This window comes from Chinchilla lanigera, unplaced genomic scaffold (genome assembly GCF_000276665.1).
Source record: "Chinchilla lanigera isolate Chin_1 unplaced genomic scaffold, ChiLan1.0 scaffold00008, whole genome shotgun sequence".
Lineage (NCBI taxonomy): Eukaryota > Metazoa > Chordata > Mammalia > Rodentia > Chinchillidae > Chinchilla > Chinchilla lanigera.
Genome location: NW_004955409.1, coordinates 4,457,586 through 4,476,948, shown reverse-complemented (window position 1 = coordinate 4,476,948; position 19,363 = coordinate 4,457,586). Strand labels below are relative to the sequence as shown.

General features: G+C 40.2%; 1 long non-coding RNA gene across 1 annotated transcript; it reads left to right on the top strand.

Annotated features, from left to right (window-relative positions):
• Nucleotides 1-38: 38 nt before the first annotated feature.
• LOC106147711 lies at nucleotides 39-17,821 on the top strand. The gene is made up of 3 exons (XR_001232617.1): nucleotides 39-93; nucleotides 4,243-4,457; nucleotides 17,295-17,821. It is a non-coding gene; the product is annotated as an uncharacterized LOC106147711 (long non-coding RNA).
• Nucleotides 17,822-19,363: the final 1,542 nt, after the last annotated feature.

Below are 19,363 nucleotides of genomic sequence, written 5' to 3'. Positions count from 1 at the left end.
TCTGGCATTCTAGAATCTGCAGAATGGAGGTGTGGATGGAAGGGGGTACCTATAAGGATGCCCTAAGTCTCTCTGTCATATTCAGTAATCCAGGTAAGGACCCTCAGTTGTCTGTAGCAAGGGGAGGGATGGGCCCGGACTGAGGCCTTGTACACACCGTCTATAGAGGAGGCCTCAGGGTCAGTTCCAGCATGTAGTTTGGTCTCTGAGGCTTACCTACTTCACTGTCACAGTGAAAGGTCAGCAAGATGGTACGCACAGTGTATTAACTTTTGTCTGTTCTTTTATACCAAAGAATTCCTGGCCCTACAGGTGAGATCAGTTTAGTGGCAAGTGGAAGTGCTATTCACTCTTCAAGGGAAAAGTCTTCAGGATTTTCAGGATTGTTTTGACCTTAAAGTAAGGCAAAACCAGCCAAACTCATACACTCTTGGAGGATTCCATGAATGTATTTATTTTTCTATATCTCAAACTAGCTATTTGGGGGCTTAAATTTGCATTGACAGAGAGATTTGATGTTAGCAGGTGAAGGTGGTTTCTCCAACCTCAGAAAAAGTTCTGGGGGAAGGTTTTGCAGTCCTTCAAGTGTTTGCAGAGAAGAGAGAAAGAGCCGTCTTCCTGAAGGAGCACCCCCAGCCCGCTGTGCCTTAACTCCTTTCCTTCATTTTCATATTAGCATAGATAAAGGTGTTGACGTTTTTCCAAGATTTTCTTTTGTAGACAATATCATTGAGAGATTACACAACTTGATTTCCCTTCTGTATAAAATTAGTTCCTTGACTTTTACTGTTTTTTCCCTTTTTGTTTGAGCAAAATATTTTGAACAAGACTCAAAGGCAAGCAGAATGTGAGTCAGAGGCATCTTGTTTCTCAGAATATTTGGAAGGCTTCACTTGACAGCTGGAGGTAGAGTGGAAAGGTGTGTCTTTTCCTTGCCACGTTCTCAAATGACCGGCCAACTGTACTTCGGCTTGAATCTTGGCTGCATTCAGAAGGTTATACATCCGTTTTGTCTGCCTTCCCGGAGGTTTTGTGAATGGGTACATTCTCAGAATCAAACATAATAACTGAAAAAAATTTCATGAAAAAGTGTCTGGAGGAAAAAGCTGTTTTCTTGGTTTCAAATAAGCGTGGCACTACTTTATCACAACTTGAACCAAAGTGTTGATTCTTGAACCACAGTGCACTTTCTTGTTTATTCCCTCACACATAATTTTGCCTTGCACAGAACCCTTCCCTGCAAGTTTTGTAACGTCTGAAAGCAATTTTCAGACTTATTTTGAAAGTCAAACGATTCCTCCTAACAGTTCAATGAAATGTATTTGGAGAAACATTGTAATAATTGTTTTTCAAAATAAAGTAAAGGCAAAGAAGAATAGGCTGCAGGATTAAGACTACATGGTGAATCACTGTTCATGCAGATTAGAATTTACTTCACTTATGCAGTGTTCAGCAATATTCCCATTCTAATCTAATCCTTCACATACTAGGGTATATTTCTTCTGTTTGTCTTATATCTATCTATTCCAGTGCTTTTTAAAGGGACAATTTTATCTAAATATTTTCCCGATTCTTCCCAGCATACATTCAATCTTAAACAATCATGCTATAAAAAAGGAAACTTCTACTGTTGTATCCAATGGCCAAGAAAAGCTAAGGGAAGAAGAAGTCTAAAGGAGCCCAGGAAGGTCATACTAGGGTGATTTTTATCCCTTGGCTGTAACAGAACAATATGAAAGCCTTCTCAAAACAGCATTAACATTTCCCCCGCCTCTCCTTAAGGAACGGCTCTTATGCAATCTCTCTTTATGTGACTGTTGATTCAGAAAAACCTTGGCATTAAAGAATGGGGAACTTCAGAAGCTCAAGACCTTATTTATAACCAAATTATCTATTTTAAAGACAGCATAATGAGTTCCTGTTGAAAGTAAGAGGATAAAAAGAGGTTAGAGCTACAACAAACTCTAAAGATCATCTGCTTCAAAGAGCAGGTTTCAGCCCATATCATTTAATATCAACTCTATTATTTAGGTATACTAAGTCCACAGATCCAGAGATGACTTGCAGAGAAAAGACTGTTGTACTCACAGACCCCCAGAGAAGGGGTCATGCAGTGCTGGAGAGGTCGTGGAGAAGTGCTGAGGTCTGTTGAGAGGCAGAGGGGGAGGTGAGAACTGGAACAAGAGCCATCTCTTTGGTGTCTATGAGAAGCAAAGGCAAGGCGGGTTTCGGATTGGCTCGGACCAATCATTTCATCTCATCGGCCTGTGGGGCACAGGTGCCAGCCCTAGTTGATTGGTACCTGGCCGTGGTGTAATTAGGGAGGATGGTTAGAGGCTCAGAGTGAGAAAGGGAGTAGTTGGGGTGCGGGCTTCTGTCTGGTTGGCTTGCTTTGGACTGACTTGGTTGACTGCCCCTGTGCTTCTGGGAAGTTCATGCACCATTTCTAGGAACTGCCTGACCTCGGAGGGCAACCCTCTAGGAGCAGGAGGACTGCCATTTCTGGATTTTCAAGCCACCGACTCACAAGGGTCTTTTTTTCTCTCTTGAATTCTTCAGTAAAATTGGGAGTTCAAAGAAAATTTCCCAACTACTTGTAATCCCCACAGCAGGCAACAAACTATTTAGACACAAGTCTGAGGCTAACTACCTCCTCAGGGCAATGGTGGCTACTAAAAAGCCCACACAAATGGCAGACCAGAAGCAAAGGCAAACCTAGGAAGTAGATACAATTTTCCTTTAATGTGTTGGCATTTCCCTTGTGGAAACTTTCTACCCTCCTTGAGCCTATTTACCAGAACGCCAGTGCATTCATTCTCTTAGGCAAGTGCCCAAGACCACTCAATTTAGGACTTTTCCCTGACCTTCCATATTTGGACATTCCTATCTATCTTACTTCTTACGCCTAGAAACTACTCAAGTTATGAGTTGAAATGGGGTTGGGTGTGTAGGTAACAAATGTTGAGTTGCCTGGAATGGAGCATAGCCTTCTCACAGTAGTCCACTGGGTTACATCTGTCTGTAATTAGGACAACACGTTGGGTCCCAAGGGAGGGGTTAAAGTTGGAGATAAGACAGTGAAGTGGAAGGAGAGGAGGAAATTTTAGGTAATGGTGTTCATAGCTACCTGGGCTGTGGTGGCTTTCTCAGAAGGAACTGCAAGTATAAATAAACTAAAGAGCAAAATAAAAGACAGATAATAGGACACAGGGAGATAAATCTCTTGCAAAAGATAAGAGGACCAGAGATGGAGGGTGGGGGAGGGATGGGAGAGGAAGGGGATGAAGAAAGAATTAAGATGTGTTTTAAATATGGACCATCTCTCCAAGAGGATTGCAGTCATTATGCAATGCAAACATGTACCAATAAAAATTAGAAAAGGACAATCTTGCAAAAGAGAAATGAGAATGTGTTAGAGCAAATGTTCAGACTTTATGACATCTTTTCCTTGAGAAAGCGTGCTTGGGCTAAACTAGTGAACTGCACACACCCAGGAGAACTGAACAGATGATAATTTTGCACAGTGGAAGTTGCCAAATGTCATTCTTGTGCTGCCATAGTCAGCATCAATAGTTAGGAATGCCCGGGGTGAGTTGTTTGCCTGACTGCAGAAAAGCACCCTGTTTTCATAAAAAATCTTGAGGGGTTATGTGTAACGGCTTTTGTGATTTTTGTCTAATTTTTATAGGATACTTGATTCTGTTTGAGACTTGCTTATGAATTTGGGCTTGTTATGATTTATAAGTGACCTTTGGATGAATCTGCAGTTGTGTTTGGAATTTATACCACAGGGATTCCCTTCTTGTCCTCCTTACTTAATTAGTGAACATATCACACATAAATGCGAAGGGAAGCCAGACATTTAAATTATATTCAGAAGAAAGCGTATGTTGGGAAAATATTTGAGCTTCATCCATCTTATGGGTCTCTTTTGTCTAATTCAAGCATTTTTTAAAAATTTGGCCATCCTGATAAATTATTACTCAAAAGCATTTAAGCTTAATGTACTCTCCTCAGAGTACTGGTAATGATGTGGCAAACACTCGTTCAAGAGTTGCCTTCTAGGTCAAGGTCTGGTAACCAGACCACACCATTTAACAAAATTCTCAGGTCTTGTGAAAGGTCACAAGAGATCTCAGTGCTGGAGGGGAGGATCCCACCCCTCATACCCACTGCTGAAATGCTGACTCTTGGGATCTAGTATGGTAATTCTGTGTCTTTTGTTTTCTTGGAATATTCCAGAGATATAAAATGAAGAGAAGAAGCTGCTTCCAGAAGCTACATATTTGTCTCTTTGGTGACCTGAATAACACATGAAGGCGGGCTCATAATGGGAATGTGATACGGTTACCAGAATATCAGCAGATGTCCTGGATGTGTCATCTGCATTACACTAAAGACACATGGAGGAGTCAGGGCTCTGCCCAAAGACTAGCACTAGATCAGTCCCATGCTGGGTAAATATTGGAACATGTTTTCCTGCTAAAAACCACTGTTGTTATGCTACTTCCTTGCTCAAAAAATATGCCATAGTGTGGTTGGCCAAATAATGGTCCTTAAAAATGTTTATTTTCTACTCCTCTGGTATGCTTTGAATGTGTCCTTCAAAATCCATGTGTTAGAAACTTTTCTTATTTTAAAGAGAAAAAAAAAAAACAAAATCCAATACAGAATTTCAAAACAAGGTAATAGATTAACAATGGTTAATACATTGCATATTGTTATCTTCAAAATAGTTGCCCAGTTTACAAGACATGGACATGCATAATGTGTTAGAAACTTAATGCCAAATTCATATGTTAAAGGCATTTGGAGGTGGACCCTTTTGAAAGATGATTAGATTTGATGACATCATGGGATGGGGCCCTTGTCATGGAATTAGTGGCTTTATGAGAAGAGGAAGAGAGATCCAAGCCAGCATGCTTGCTCTCACCACATGATGCCCTCTACCATCATAGTATGGCACAGCAAGAAGATACTCACTGCATGCTAAGCAATTCCCAGTGGCTTTTTTGGGTCTGTCAGTATCCAGATCCATGAACCAAAAACATTTATATCCTTCATAAATTATTTAGTTTAGTTTTTCTTTCTTTTTTTTTTTTTTTTTTTCCTTATGGGGAATCCAATTCATGACCTTGTGCTTGCCAGGCAGGCACTGTGCCGCTGAGCTAAATCTCCAGCCCCCTTCATAAATTATTTAGTCTCAGGTATTTTGTTATAGTGACGGAAGACTGACTAAAATACAGTTGTCCCTCACTCTATCATGGTTCACTTATTGCAGCTTCATTGTATTGTGGGTTTTTAAAAAAAATATATCGAATTCTGTATTGCGGGGTTTTCACTATATCGTGGGATTTTATGGTATGTAGGTATTTATATAATATTTATGATTTTAATTATTTTTGCCTAAAAATTTAAAACAATATAAAAAATAAAAAATGTTAATTCAAACATATTAAAAGAATATTAAATCAAAATAAAATACAGTATGTATTTCATCGGTGGATGAATACGATACTATACACAATGGAAATGCAGTACACCACTACCACTTGCGCAAGCTGGCCACCATAAGATTGTACAAGGCACACTATTGCCTGATGGAATGGAAGGCAACCAACCACTGGCACTGTGTGTTATATCCTGGGCACTGATTGACTCAGTGACTGTGGCATCAGTGTGTTTGCTCTCCTGCACTGTGCCCATGTGTTCGGTATCTCTCCTTGTCCACTTCACATCAAGTGCCCATACAGAATTTTACATGTTTTTAAAATTATGTAGGTTTAAGAGTGTAGAAAATGTTTAAGAGCATATGGAGTGTTTATAAGAGCATGGGAAAGGTTAATAAGAGAGTGAGAAATGTTTATAGGAGTGTGGGAGGGGTTTATAAAGCCTTAAAATATATATAAATAATAAAATAAATATAACACCACTACTTCACAAATTTTCACCCATTGCAGGGGTCTCTGGAATGGAACTCCCGTGATAGGTGAGGGGTCACTGTATGCCCGGGATATGTTATCTTACATATCAAAAGGGTCATTCTCAATACGATTAAGGTAAATGATTTTGAGAGGGGGAGATTACTGTGGATTATCTATGTGAACCCAATAGAATCACATGAGCCCTTAAAATCAGAGAAATTCTGTAGACAGGGAGAGAGAAGATATGTGATTGATAGAAGCAATGGAAAGATGAGATGGAAAAAGAAATAGAGATGTGAAGCATGACAAGGACCCTCCTGCAGGACTCACAGTCCTCCAAGTCTGCCATGGCAGTTCCCACTGCTATGCCTCTCCTCACAACGTTCTTCCTCTGCTTTCTCCATCTGAATCTCACAACCTGTGAGCTGCATCCACTCTAGGGCAAGGCCACTTTCAACCCCCAGCGTCCTTCTACCTTTGCACTCCTGCTCTACTTACTGCTTTACTATGATCGTATACCTGGTGGTAAGATTCTCCCATTACCTGGTCTAGGGAGGTTTTTACACTCTTCAATATTACTGAAGACCCCAAAGATCTTTTGTTTATGTGAACTATATCTATGATATTTAATTTGTAAGAATATCTGGTCATCTGAACAACTAATTTGAAGACAATGATATGCAACATAGGAACCATTGTTGAATTCCTATCATCTTGTTTGGTGAAACTGTATCATTTATAATTTCTTGTTTTATTTTTTATTCTCTTTTATGGTTTGGTTAATCTTGCATTCTTACATCTGGTGATCTGACCAACTTTGATGAAGGTAAAAATATGTAATGTAACAACCACTATTAATCCCTATCATTTTGTTCTGAAATCCTGTATCATTGTTACTGTTCTTGTTTTGTTTTGTTTTTGTCTATGTTGTTGGCATTTTGCTATTGTTCTTTTTAAAAAATTCTCTTTAAAATAAAAAAGAAATTAAAACAAATAATTTTAAAAATTATTTTTGTTTAAAAATAACAATAATATTGGAAATCAATATTTTTCAAATGACTAATCTTGTGTTCTACAAAATCATGCATGGGTAAAGATTCCATTTAAAGTGCAAGAAAGTCAGTGGCTATTAATGTAACAGAGTATCAGATGAACCTCATTTTGGTCTAAAATAGATAATGTATTTTAATAATGACAGCTTCATTTTTCAGAACAAATAATTAATGAGAAGCATGACATTGTCTTACAGTTTTTTCAGATATCTTTGGCTTAATAGAAGATAGCTGGATTCTCAATCTATGTTTCACCTATTGATTTGGGGAGAATATGACCTCAAATAAATTACAGTTGTAAAAGGGAAATTATTTGTAAGCTTTCCGGGCAATTCTAGATATTCTTGCTTGATATCACACCAAAACTAAGTAAGTGCTAGTTTCTTCAAGCTTAATTGGAATGTGGAATCTGAAGCTATAATGATGAATCAATTAATCTTGTTACATTAAATCTCTCATTGGTTTCTCTTTTGCTTTGAATGGAGTTATAACTCATGCATAATTTTGTAGAATGTATGACTGACCATTTGAAAAATCCTGTTCATTGAATTATGCAAATCTTATAAGTATTGTCAAATTTATTAAGCAACATCAGAAAGAATCAGGTTTGTTATAATCACCAATCTCATCAGAAAAGTGCGGATGTGTTGAGAAGTTATGAAGTCATAGGGGTGGCAACAAGACTTCAAAAGTTCTAATTTTTCTTCTGAAAACTTGAACTTGATTGTTGTTAACAAATATATTGCCAGTTGTTTTTCTTCACATGACAGACTCACTTCATTCATTTTAAAAAAGATCTGCCAAATACTCATGTTTACACTTCCAAAGAGATCCTGTTTGTCAGTCACTGTTTCATGAAAAAATGGACAGTGCCACTTCCAACACAAACTGCAATGAAGAAAGGCATTGACAACTAGTATTTTTGTTGTTGAGCTAATAGCCAGACAGCTTTCCTTTCTGATGTTCTCTTTCCTAAAAGTGAACATCAGAATTCCAAAGGCACTGTTCAGTGTTCTTTGATTAGAGCAATTGCATCCACAGGTGTATGCCAATCCCAAGGGAAGTGGGTTATATTCCCTTGTAGACCTTGTTTGTTACAGCAAGGTAGCAAGGAGGCAGAGCTGAAGGCAAAATCACATTGACCTTCCAACTTTTCTACCTTCTCTCCTTGTAAGAGATGGAGATTAGAAGGCAAGGGAGGACAAAGGAAGAAGGGAAGCTTCCCATGAGCCTCTTTCAGCCTCTTAATGACTGAAACTGGAATGACTTGGGCTTTAAGAGAAAAGGGAAGGTGAAAACTGATGAGGAGTTCAGGAAACCAGACTAGAGAAGCTAAGGGCTTCTCATGTTTACTTCCTACCTCTCCCTATTCATTTTTAAGAATGCCTGGACCCAGGCAGAGCTATGTAATGATCAGAAAAGAACAAATATATAAAACATAGACAAGGAAGAGGGAGTGGTATAGAGAAAGGGGAAAGATAGGAAGAGAAATGGAAAAAAGATAAAAGAGTTCATTAAATAAAGAAAAGGATGATTGTAAAAAATTATTTCAAACAAATTTAAATCTTAAAAAAACTCAAAAGAGCTACAAGAAGAGACAATAAGCAAATTGGTAGAGCAAGGACGGAAAGAAAACTATTACATAGGGCAAAATCAGAATAAGATAACAAAATTAGTACAATGTAAAATGAAGATTAGAAGATAGAAGAGGATCTATTGAGAAGTATAAGGGTAAAATAAAAAGGAACAAAGGTATTTAAAAATTGTAGACAGACTTTCAGGAAGATGACAGAGCAGTGAGCAGTGGCAAGTCAGCCTTTCTGAAATTGGGAGTCCAGATGCTCGAACACAGCAGCATGGGGAAGAGAAGAACGAGGAAGTGGACCCCAGAGGCCCAGGGAAGTTCTGAAGGGTGAGTAGGAGTCCATGGGGAGAGTGAGGTGATGGACCTAGAGGCAGAAGAGGCAGGTGATAAACCACGCATTCTCTGTGGCTCTTAGCTCACAGTGTAAGAGAGGAGGCTGAAGCCTACAGAGATGTGGCAATGCTGGGGGCCAGGGAGGCCTCCAGGGAGAAAGGCACCAGTGCAGCAGGCAATAGATGGTGTGGGCTGCAGGACCTGGTGAATGACTCTAGTCCAAACATGCCCAGGAGAGGGTGATTGACTGGACGCCATTTTGGAGTGGGGCCCGCTGAACCTGGGACTCAGATAGCCATGGGTTGGCTCTATCTTGTGGTTACCAGTGTCCAGGTGAAACACAGCTCTGGGAGATGCCCAGGTTTGGGGAGCTGAGATCAAACTGCCAAGAAACATCTATAGTGTTATAGGCTGAACAACTGAGGTCACAGACCTGAAGCTGAAGACCAGGGTCAGTCTGAACTTCTGTGGAGTTAAATGGGCACCGCACCCTATTCCTACTGCAGGCTTGTTGGGGTGATACAGTGCCCTGCTCTAATTCTACTGCAAGCCATCCGGGCTCATACAATATGGATCTGGACTGTCTACTTCATTTGTTTACCAGTGACAGCAGAGATACTACCACAAAACTATAGACCCCAGAAGAGAATCACAGGCTTGAAATCACACAGAAATCTTTCTTTCTCTCTCCCTCTCTCTCTCTCTCTGTCTTGTTTGTGTGTTTTTTTAAAAATGTATATTCTTATTTTTTTATGAGTGTGAACATTGTTTTTAGTATTTTGGTTTTGTTGGGTTGTTGTTTTTGTTTCTTCCTTCTTTGTTTCCCTGTTGCTTTCTTCACCAGTCTCCCAAAGCTTGTCCTTCAACTTTGCTTTTAATCTCTTTCCCTTCTATTTCTCTATTTTTTTCCTTCTTCAGTTCACCCTTTTAAATTTTTTTACCAGAGGGTAAAATTGCTCAATTGAGGGGATATGTAATGTATATAAATGTCTGGTTTCTTTATGTTTTGTTATATAACTATAAGTCTCGTTCATATGGTTAAAAGTGGCAAATTAATATTTACCACAGTTTGCCATTTTCTAGGCTGTGCTAGATTCTATTGTTAATACTGATTGTACTACTTTAGCCAAGGTGACATAGTTGTTCTAATCAGTTATTCTTCCTTGTATACCAAGACCAAGACTGTCTAGGTTCATAAACAATACTATAGTTCAGTACCAAGGAATAGAGGCCAGACCAAATAGGTGAAAAATTTTCATTCTTAATAAATAAAAGAGGTGGAATTTTGTGACTGACTCAAATGCCAAAAGCCAACTATGCCAAGAAGAGGTCTCTGAAAAGTAGTCACTTCGAAACTAGTAATAAGGCTACCTACCATAAGCAATCTGCAAGCATCAATGCAGATGATAAATTTTAAAAAGTGCAAAATGAGAAGACATGGAAACAAGATGCAACCCCAGACATCCAGCTTGCCCAAGGCAAACTCAGCGGGTAGCAAATTGGAGCAAATGAAAAATCACCAGGCTGAGCTCTCTGAAATGGTAACAGTGGAAGTAACAAAGTAGATGAATGAGGCTCTGGAAAAAAATCAGAAATAATTTTGCAGATAACTAAGGAGATGATGACCATAAGGTAAGACATGATTAGTGAATCTAGAGTAGCCACAGATTAAAAAAAATAGAGGAGCTTAGAGAAATGATGGAAATCAAGAATGCTAAACATTCAAAAGAAATGGGATCTATGAAATAGATTCAAGCAGATATGTAAGAGATTAAAAATTGTTTTGCAAGTATATGAAGTAGAGTCAAACAGTGTGAGAACAGAATATCAGATCTAGATGACAGGTTTGCAGTTAGCAAAGAAAGATTTCTTAAATATAGCAAAGACCATGAAAAATCAGCCCAACAGCTGCGAGATGATGCAGAAAAGAATAACACAAGATTGACTGGAATCACTGAAAAAATGAGAAGACAGTGCAAATGACATTTTAAAAAACCTGTTCACAGAAGTAATAGCAATTAGTTCAACAAAAAATAAATTCTAAAAATCTGTAACTGCCACACACAAATTTCTTCAAGATTAAATCATGACAAGCAAGATATAAAGATTTTTTAAAACTTGGGGAATAAAAAAGCCGTGGTTAAAAGCACAAGCAACCATGGTCCATAGTAAATAGATTTAAATATAAGATTAATACTAAGCAGTTATGCAAATATGGTTACAGAAAAAATATAATTTTTTCCAGCCATTGAACTGGAAAATGGTAAAACAAAATTCAGAAACTAAAAAGGAAGGAAGTTAGATTAAAATTTAACTGTACTTGTTTTCTCATCCCTCACAGCAAGAGATCATCAGACATGTAATGGTAAAACTTGCTGTTAAAACCGTAATGATTTAAAAGTTGCAATGTCTTTATTTTATTTTTTACTTTAGAAGGATTGTTGATGTAATAATAGAACTGTGGTAAAAAAAAATTCATCAGAAACTTTAGCATTTTTTCCTTTACTTTTCTCTTTTCTGTTGGAGTCAATGAAAAAACAAATCAAATTTAAATGTAGTATACAAAAATTCATGTATAATTTTTCCATCGGTGTAACAATTATTACTGCTACTATAGATTATATCTGCATGCATACATATTTAAGATGCCTAAAATACAGTTCACTATTGGGTTAATACTATTCCTTAGTTATTGTGGGCTGATCAGGTCCACAGTCTCCTGAATGAGTATATGGAGAAGGCTATATGAAAAGAGGTGAATGGAATGATTTCAGGGCTCCAGGAGGATCAAAGCCCTCTCACAGCATTCGAGATTCTCTCTGGGCTAAGACCAAGACCTTCCCTGGGTAGCCCATACTTAACTGGTTATCAGAAGAAGGGAGGGGAGTACTCAAGAAGGGTGGAATTACTCAAGGACTTCTCCAAGTAATAAGGATTAAATTAATCCACCCAGGAGTGAGATGCCTGAGGCTATTGTCTTTACCTAGTTGAGATTGGATCCAGGTGTCCTTAGCTGTGATCTTGTTTTATCCTTTGAGGTTTTCCAGCTTCATCAGCCATTACAGGTTTTAGTAGGGATTAATGACTCACAGAGGTTCACTTACTATGAGTCCATCACCCAATTCCAGACAAGTGGTCTAGGCTTTCAACAGATTCACAAGTAAACATAAAAAACCAATTGGCTAATTTAAGTCCTGGTCAAGGCTGCTTCATAAAGTTCTCCTTCAGTTCACCAAGTGCTTGGAATTTATATAGTCTATGGAAATGATAAATTATATAATTTAAGGAGAAAGCATAGTAGGGTCTACCTTTGCCAGGGTTTTGTGAGAATTACATAACTTGACATATGTAAGAGACTTAGCATATCTGTTCTGAAGCAAGGACTTAATAAATGTTGTCATAGTTACTAGAAAGAAAAGGAAAAAGAGGAACAAATCCATTTGTAGCAAACTTGATCTATTCCTAACAGCACTAGATTATTGAGTGTAGCAGTTCATCTCATGGTGAGTCTGGGATTCAGTGTGATTTTCATGATGTCCAATGCAGACAGCCATAGTCAAATTCATAATTTGATGCTAACTCTGCGCAGAACGATGTCCTTGATAAGGGTCCCTAACAATGGCATGATCACCACTATAGAAAGGGCTGAGTTCCATGTTGTTCTTGATATCTGCACCTCCTTGTTGTGCTCCCTTCATAGGAGCATGGATAGCTTTGGTGGATGCATCAACAAATCTATTGACTGCTAGTATCTTTAGAGGCAAGAGAAAGACAAGTGACCAGAAGTTATGAACACACACACATAAAAGGAATTCCTAGAGAATGGAGGTACAGTTGAGGTTCACCATAAGGGGCCTATTTGAAGACAAACCCATGACATGTAGGATTTTAATATTTTCCTTGTCTAAGGAAGGATATATGTAGAATAAGAAGTGTTTCATCTTCTCTTTATGAGTATTGGATTACACAAGATCTGTCAGCAAAATGCTTGAAAAAGGCAGTTTTTTCACAGTTTGTTCACATTCCTACAAGGACTAATATTGAAGAGGATAACTTTCCCATGGGTGATCATTCTTTCCTATTTAACAGTGTTATAATTGGGCAAAAGAGAGTGACTCATGTGACCATGCTTATGTGACAGTTAAAGCAGAAAAACAGCACATGAATGCATGTGGTATAACTTGGTTAGAGAAATGGATAAATATAAACATAAAATTACAGTGAAAGATGAAATTTCCAGCAAGCAAACAAATCTGCATAACATGGACAAGGCCAAGAATGCTGTATCCTGCCCTATAGATAGCTCAGAGAAAGCAAAAATAGATGGACTTGGCCATCGGGCTAGATCTCCTTCAGGCAATGTGACAAGGGTGTAGGAACAGGGCACTGATGTCAAACTAACCTGATTCTGACACCTGGCACTGCCTTTACATTTGGACAAACTGACATTCATAATCTAACCAAATGGTAGTTCTTTCACTTTTAAAGGTAATAACAATAACACCACCTACCATACAGTTATGCAAATCTGTGGATTAATATGTGATAAAACTAGTGGAGTGCATAGTAGGATAGATTCTCCATTCATGACAGTTAGAAAGGCTCTATTAAGAAAAAAGTAACATACACCTGTAAATTTAAGAAAAAGAAAATAGCAACATGAAATGCTTAGATGTACAAAGCAATTCTGTAAATGTTTTCAGTTCTGTGAATGTTTTCCATACTGCAGGGAGCTTAAACCCAATGGGACCACTGAGTTCTTAGAGTAGATCTCCCTCCGGCCTTCTGTGTGGCCTGCACAAACTGCTTAACCTCTTGCCTCAGTTTCCTCAGGTGCATGATAAAGGGATGACTGATTGCTGGTATTGGAGCCAAAAGAAATATGGAAGATATAAGAGCTCTGAAAAAATATGTTATTCTGTGCCAAAGTGAAGGGACAGACAGTGATGTTGATAATTAGGATCTGATTTCTATACTTGATCTTCATTCCACTCTATAATCCTTTCTTTTAAGCTAGGTACTAAGACATCGTGGTTGTGGGCTAGGGGAGAAGATTTTCAAGTTTCTATGTCTTCCTAGCAACTCTAGGAATGGAACTTTGAATGGAGCTCCCCTCCTCTTCCTAATTGGAAAGCTCCTTGTATCCACAGGTCTTGGCTTAAACATTACTGTTCTGTGACCCCTTTTATAACTGCCGCCATGTCTGTTCTCACAGCACACGGTCTCTTTTGTAACTCTTAGCTACGTTGTCTTGTGTATTTCTTTGTAGCTCTGTTTCTTGCTAACATATAGTGACCAGTATATGATCTCCTTGTAGCTGCAACCTTCCCTATCATCATCATCCAACAGACGGAATGGATTACACTAGGAATTCAACAAATATTTGGGAAGAGAGAAAAGCTAGGAGTGGAGAGGAAATGACTAGTTACTGAATATCTAATAAATAAATGTCAGGCATGTAGCAAGCCTTTCTCATGGGTTATCTCATGCATTCTATTACTCACATCCTTTTATGTGCGTAATCATTTAATGAATATATCCATTCATTTAACAAATATTTATTTAGTCCTATAGTATGTGCCAGATACTGTTCTAAACATCAAGGATACAGTTAATATCAAATGAAAGGAGACAGTCAACCAAAAATTAGCAAATAAATATATAAATATGTTCATCAATGATACATTTTATGAAGAAAAATTAAATTGGGTGAGAAAGTATTTGTAGGAATTGAGGTAGTATATTCTGTCTTATATATAAGACCAAGGAAATACTTTGTGGTAAGGTAAATTTTGAGCAAATAACCAAACAAAGTAAGCTGACAAACTACAGATATATAGAAGGAAAGTGTTCCTGGAAGAAGGCTAGGCAACTGAAAGGCCCCAGGCAGGAACATGTGTGGCATGCTGAGGCCCAAGGTGTCTGGAAAGGAGTGATAAAAATGCAGAATGATCTAAGAGGTTAGAGAGACAGTTAGAAGCATGTGCTGTAAACCTGCTTGGGAAACCCTGGGAAGACCTTGTGATTTTATTAGCGGTGAAATGGAGCGGGTAGGAGAATTTTGACTAGAGGAGTGACTTTCCATTTCATACAGAGCACAGAACTGCGGCAGAACAAGTTGTTGGAGGGAGTGCCTTTATTGCAAGAGAAGAAGACAAATGTGACAGGGAGAGATAGTGAGGGTCCTAGCAGGATAACAGAGGTGGAGACAAGATGAGGTGCAGCTTAAGGAAGAGCCAGCAGATTTATGATGTATTGGATGTGGGAAGTGAGATAAAGAAGCTTTAGATTTGAAGAACAGGACAGCTGGAGGTGCTGTTTGTTGAGTTGGGGAAAGTTGTGGGAACAAGTTTGGGTAAGAAACTGAAGAGTATAGTTTGGCTAGATTGAGTTTGAGATGACTGTCATATATTGTATTTAAGCAAGGTTGGTGAGTAGGTAATTTCAAGAAGTCTAAACCTCAGGATAAAGGGTAGGGCTGGAGATATACATGTGAAAGCCATCAGCACAAATAATATTTAAGCTCACAGGAATGGTTGAGTCATAATTACTTTAAATATTGTATTGCTTTAGTTTGTGTTTCAAAACTGTAGCACCAAAATTTACTTTGCCCTCAAATAAACAAATAAATTCATAGAACTAGACGAGAGGCTTAAGAATTGATAGGTAAGAAGAAAGCTATACTGATTCCTGGGCAACCCAATGATTAGAATGTGGGGAAGATAAAAATAATCAAGTAAAGGAGGCTCAGAAAAAAAAAAAAAAAGCACAGCAAAAGGACAGAGAGTAATGTCTCAGAAGCCAAACAGGAGAAGTGACTCAGACAAACAGAAAATCCTCAGTCAGAAAGTTCAAATGCCGCTCATAGGTCAAATGAGGTCTGGGAGTTGGTTTTCTAGATTTATTTTTGCCATCAGATTTAGTTACTTTATTAGGCATCTTCCTCCCTTTTAGAGATGCAGTCAAGCTGAGGTTCAAAGAGATTAACTTACCCAGGTTCAGACAGGGAAAAGAGAGATTGTGATGAAAGCATAGGTTTGTCATTTCCAAGCCAAAGCACTTTTTTCCTCCTTTGGCCTTGGGGTGCAAGTTGACCGTCACAAACTACACAGACAAGGGGACATCGAGGGGATGAAATCGTGGTGCATTCTGCCTGTCTAAGCAAGAGCCCCGACGCAGGGAGTATGACTTGAGGAACAAGTGCCTCTCCGCAGACAGGCAGGGCAGAACTTGGCGGTACAGGGAGAGTGGTAAAAGTTGGACACATTGAAAGAAAAAGGTTAACTTTATAGAGTAAATCTGAGCCTGAGCTCTGCATCAGGATTACCCTGTGAATATTTAAAATTGTGCAGACACCTGAGCATCACTCTAAACCTGTGCATCGCACTCTGAGGAGTAATCACCTGTGGAGCCTAGCGCTTATAGGTGGGTTGTACCTTCAGTATGAAAGACTTCGAGACTTCCTACATTTACACAGTCTTCAGAAGACCATGCAAAAGGCTCTTTGACTGGGACATTCCAACCCAGGTATACCAGCAGTGCTCACCAAACAAACAGATTTAGCATAAAATATTTAAGGATATACAAGGTAGCCTTACAATGGCTGGCTGCAGTCAGGGTGGAAGATTACAAAAGAGGCTGTCTCCATGCTGGAGATCTGAAGGATCCAGTCAGAGGTGGAAAGCCCAGTTCACTTTAGAGTCCCATGCGAGTCTGTACCAGGAAGCTGAAGCATCTGCACTGGAAGCCAAGGGATCACGTCCAAGGCAAAGGTGCAGACTGGAGCTCCTCCAGAGAAACAGCAAGACAACCTTCTTCGTTTCCCTTTATTATCCTCTTCAAGCAACAAACCTATTGGCTGGTGCCACTCACACCCAGGCTGGGTCGTTTGTCTTCAGTGAATCCCTCCAGCCACACTAAGAACTATGCTGATCCCATCCAGTTAGTGTTTCATACTCAAACTGACCTTTAACTTCCATACCCGGCAACACTAAACAGCAGTGAACAGTCCCCAGTGGGTCTTTTTACTCTGTTCTGGGTGTGCCTACTCCTGTTCCCCCCAGTAGACTTCCCTGATGCGATCACCAGAGAAACTTCTTTTCCTTGGACCCTCTTTTTCTTTTTCCTCCCAGGCCCTGTAGTTTATATATTTTGCCAGTGTTCCCTTTGCCTCTCAGCCAAATTTAACCAATTATCTCTGGCTGAGCAAGGAGGGCTCTGGATATTGTTAAGAAGAAGAAAGACAGATAATAAGCCCCAAAGAAGCACTCATCTGTAGCTTAGCTTCAGGATGGTTATTAAAAAGACTGTATAGCCTTTTAGACTGTCAAAATTAAGCTCGGCAAAACTGGCTCCCAGGTACTATGCTAAAAAGGATGTTGTCTCCTTCTGTCTTCCTAGCTTCTGTGCCAGACTTCAGACAGAAAGGCGTGGGTGTTAAAAGCTGGAGGAGGATGCAGTGGGAAGAAACCAGCCTGACACTCCGTATTCAGATTTTGCCCAAGTTCCAAAAGTGAACACGCTGGGGAGTTCAGATGGATCATCTCCCCCACCGCCTCCCACTGCCTTGTAGATGAGGATCCTAAAGCCACAAGGAGCAGGTGACTTAGGGTACGGCTGGGCAGCAGGCTTAGTGGCAATCAGTGATTCAAAGTCAGGAGACCCAATTCCGAGTCTGGAACAAGAAAGATGGGAATTGTGTAGTGACCCACCTGTAAGAAGCTGTCCAGCAGGGACATCACACCACAGTAACCCAGGGGACTGCAAACAACCCTGGCACCTGGTCCCCACCATGGAGATTCTGGTTTGGTTTGGTTTTGCTGAGATGGGGGACTCAGTGTGTTGCTTGAGCTAGGCTGTGACATAGAGGCCTTCTACCTGAGCCTCTTGAGAGGCTGGGATTAAAGACATACATCACTGGATGTGGCTCCACCCCTATGTATGTATGGATTTATTTATTCATTTATTTATTTTGAGAGAAGTTCTCACTGTGTTGCAAAGCTGGTCTTGAACTCATGGTCTTGAGCTCAAGTGATCCTCCTGCCTCAGCCTCCCAAGTGCTGAGACTATATGTAGACAGGCACCACACGCCAGTTCAGAGATTCCAATATAATAGCATGAGGAAGACCTAAGAATCACAAAAGACTTCCGATGCCTAGTGAAGTTTAGGGGACTTAGACAAAACGCAATCAGCTGCAGTTAGTCCTGAGAGCTGAACAGCCTCAAGCTGGTTTTCCTGCAGAAACTCTCCACAGGCTGAAAGCGAAATGAACGCAAACAGAGACAGGTGTGAGGAGAAGACCTGCAGGGTATAGGTCTGCGTGGGAAGAGGGGACCGCACTGACTCATCCTCCCACTCAGTCTTGTCTTTAGGTCCCACAGGCTCTGGCTGTCTGGGACATGTTAGGTGACACTCAGGACAGCAGGAGGTGGCTCTGGAGGCCCGTGGGAGGACACGGGCCCTTTGGCTTCTCCAACCTCTGGCTGGCCTCTCACTCTGGCTGCCAGGCACCTCCTATCATTAGCACGGGTTGAATTTCCTGCGGTCAGGGTGAGCTCAGCCCCGGACTCGCTCCAGTTTCTAGGAGACCAGGATCTCAACTGGCAGGAAGGGTCTTGGAAGCCTTCACTGAAGGGGAGTTAGGAAGGAACACACCGCACTTCCTGCTCCTCGTTTGGAGAACAGGCACCGCCGGAAGCACCTAGGATGGAAGACCCCTCCACATACAGTTTGCTCCTTGCCTTTCCTTTTTCAAGAATTCTTTCAGCTTTTTTCTTTTTCTTTTCCTGTTAGACTACAAAGAGCAAGAAAGGATTTAACCAGTGATGTAAACATACCCTGTTAACATTCCAAAGAATGCAGCATTTCCCTTTCAGTTGAATAAATTATTAGATTCTCCCAGTTCCTTACAGAGTGGTCCCAAAAAAGGTTTTCAAACCCTTTCTGTGCTAGGTTTCCCAAGGCTTGGAGCTTGAACAGGCCCATGGGACACTGAGTCACTGCTTTGGGGTGGTCAGGGCAGCTGCACAGGCCATGACCCCTGGACAGAGCACCCTGAGACAGCCGCAGCGGGTGACATCTTCTCCCAGGGCAGCAGCACGGCTGCCTCTCCACTTTCCACGCTGCGATAGGCAGCCAGCTCTGGCTCTGGGGAATGTGAGTGACCGGGGTTCCACTTGTCTGTCTGGAAGGTGAGTGCTGCGGAGAGATGGAGTACACGTCCTCCACGCAGTCTGAACAGTTCTTAAAGAAAGCTGCCCTCATCCCGCTGTTTGTGCCCCTGAACTTTGTACTCTCTTTCAAAATGCAATGGTTCCTGGAAGAATTGGCTCATTAAGCTTACTGAGGGTTCGGTTAAACTTTAGTATAACCTCATTGGTTTGTGCTTAGTAGGGTTGAGATCAGTGAGCACGTGTGGAGGTAGTGATGAGAGAGAGAGGGGAAAGAAGGGGAGGGTGAGAGAAGCAGA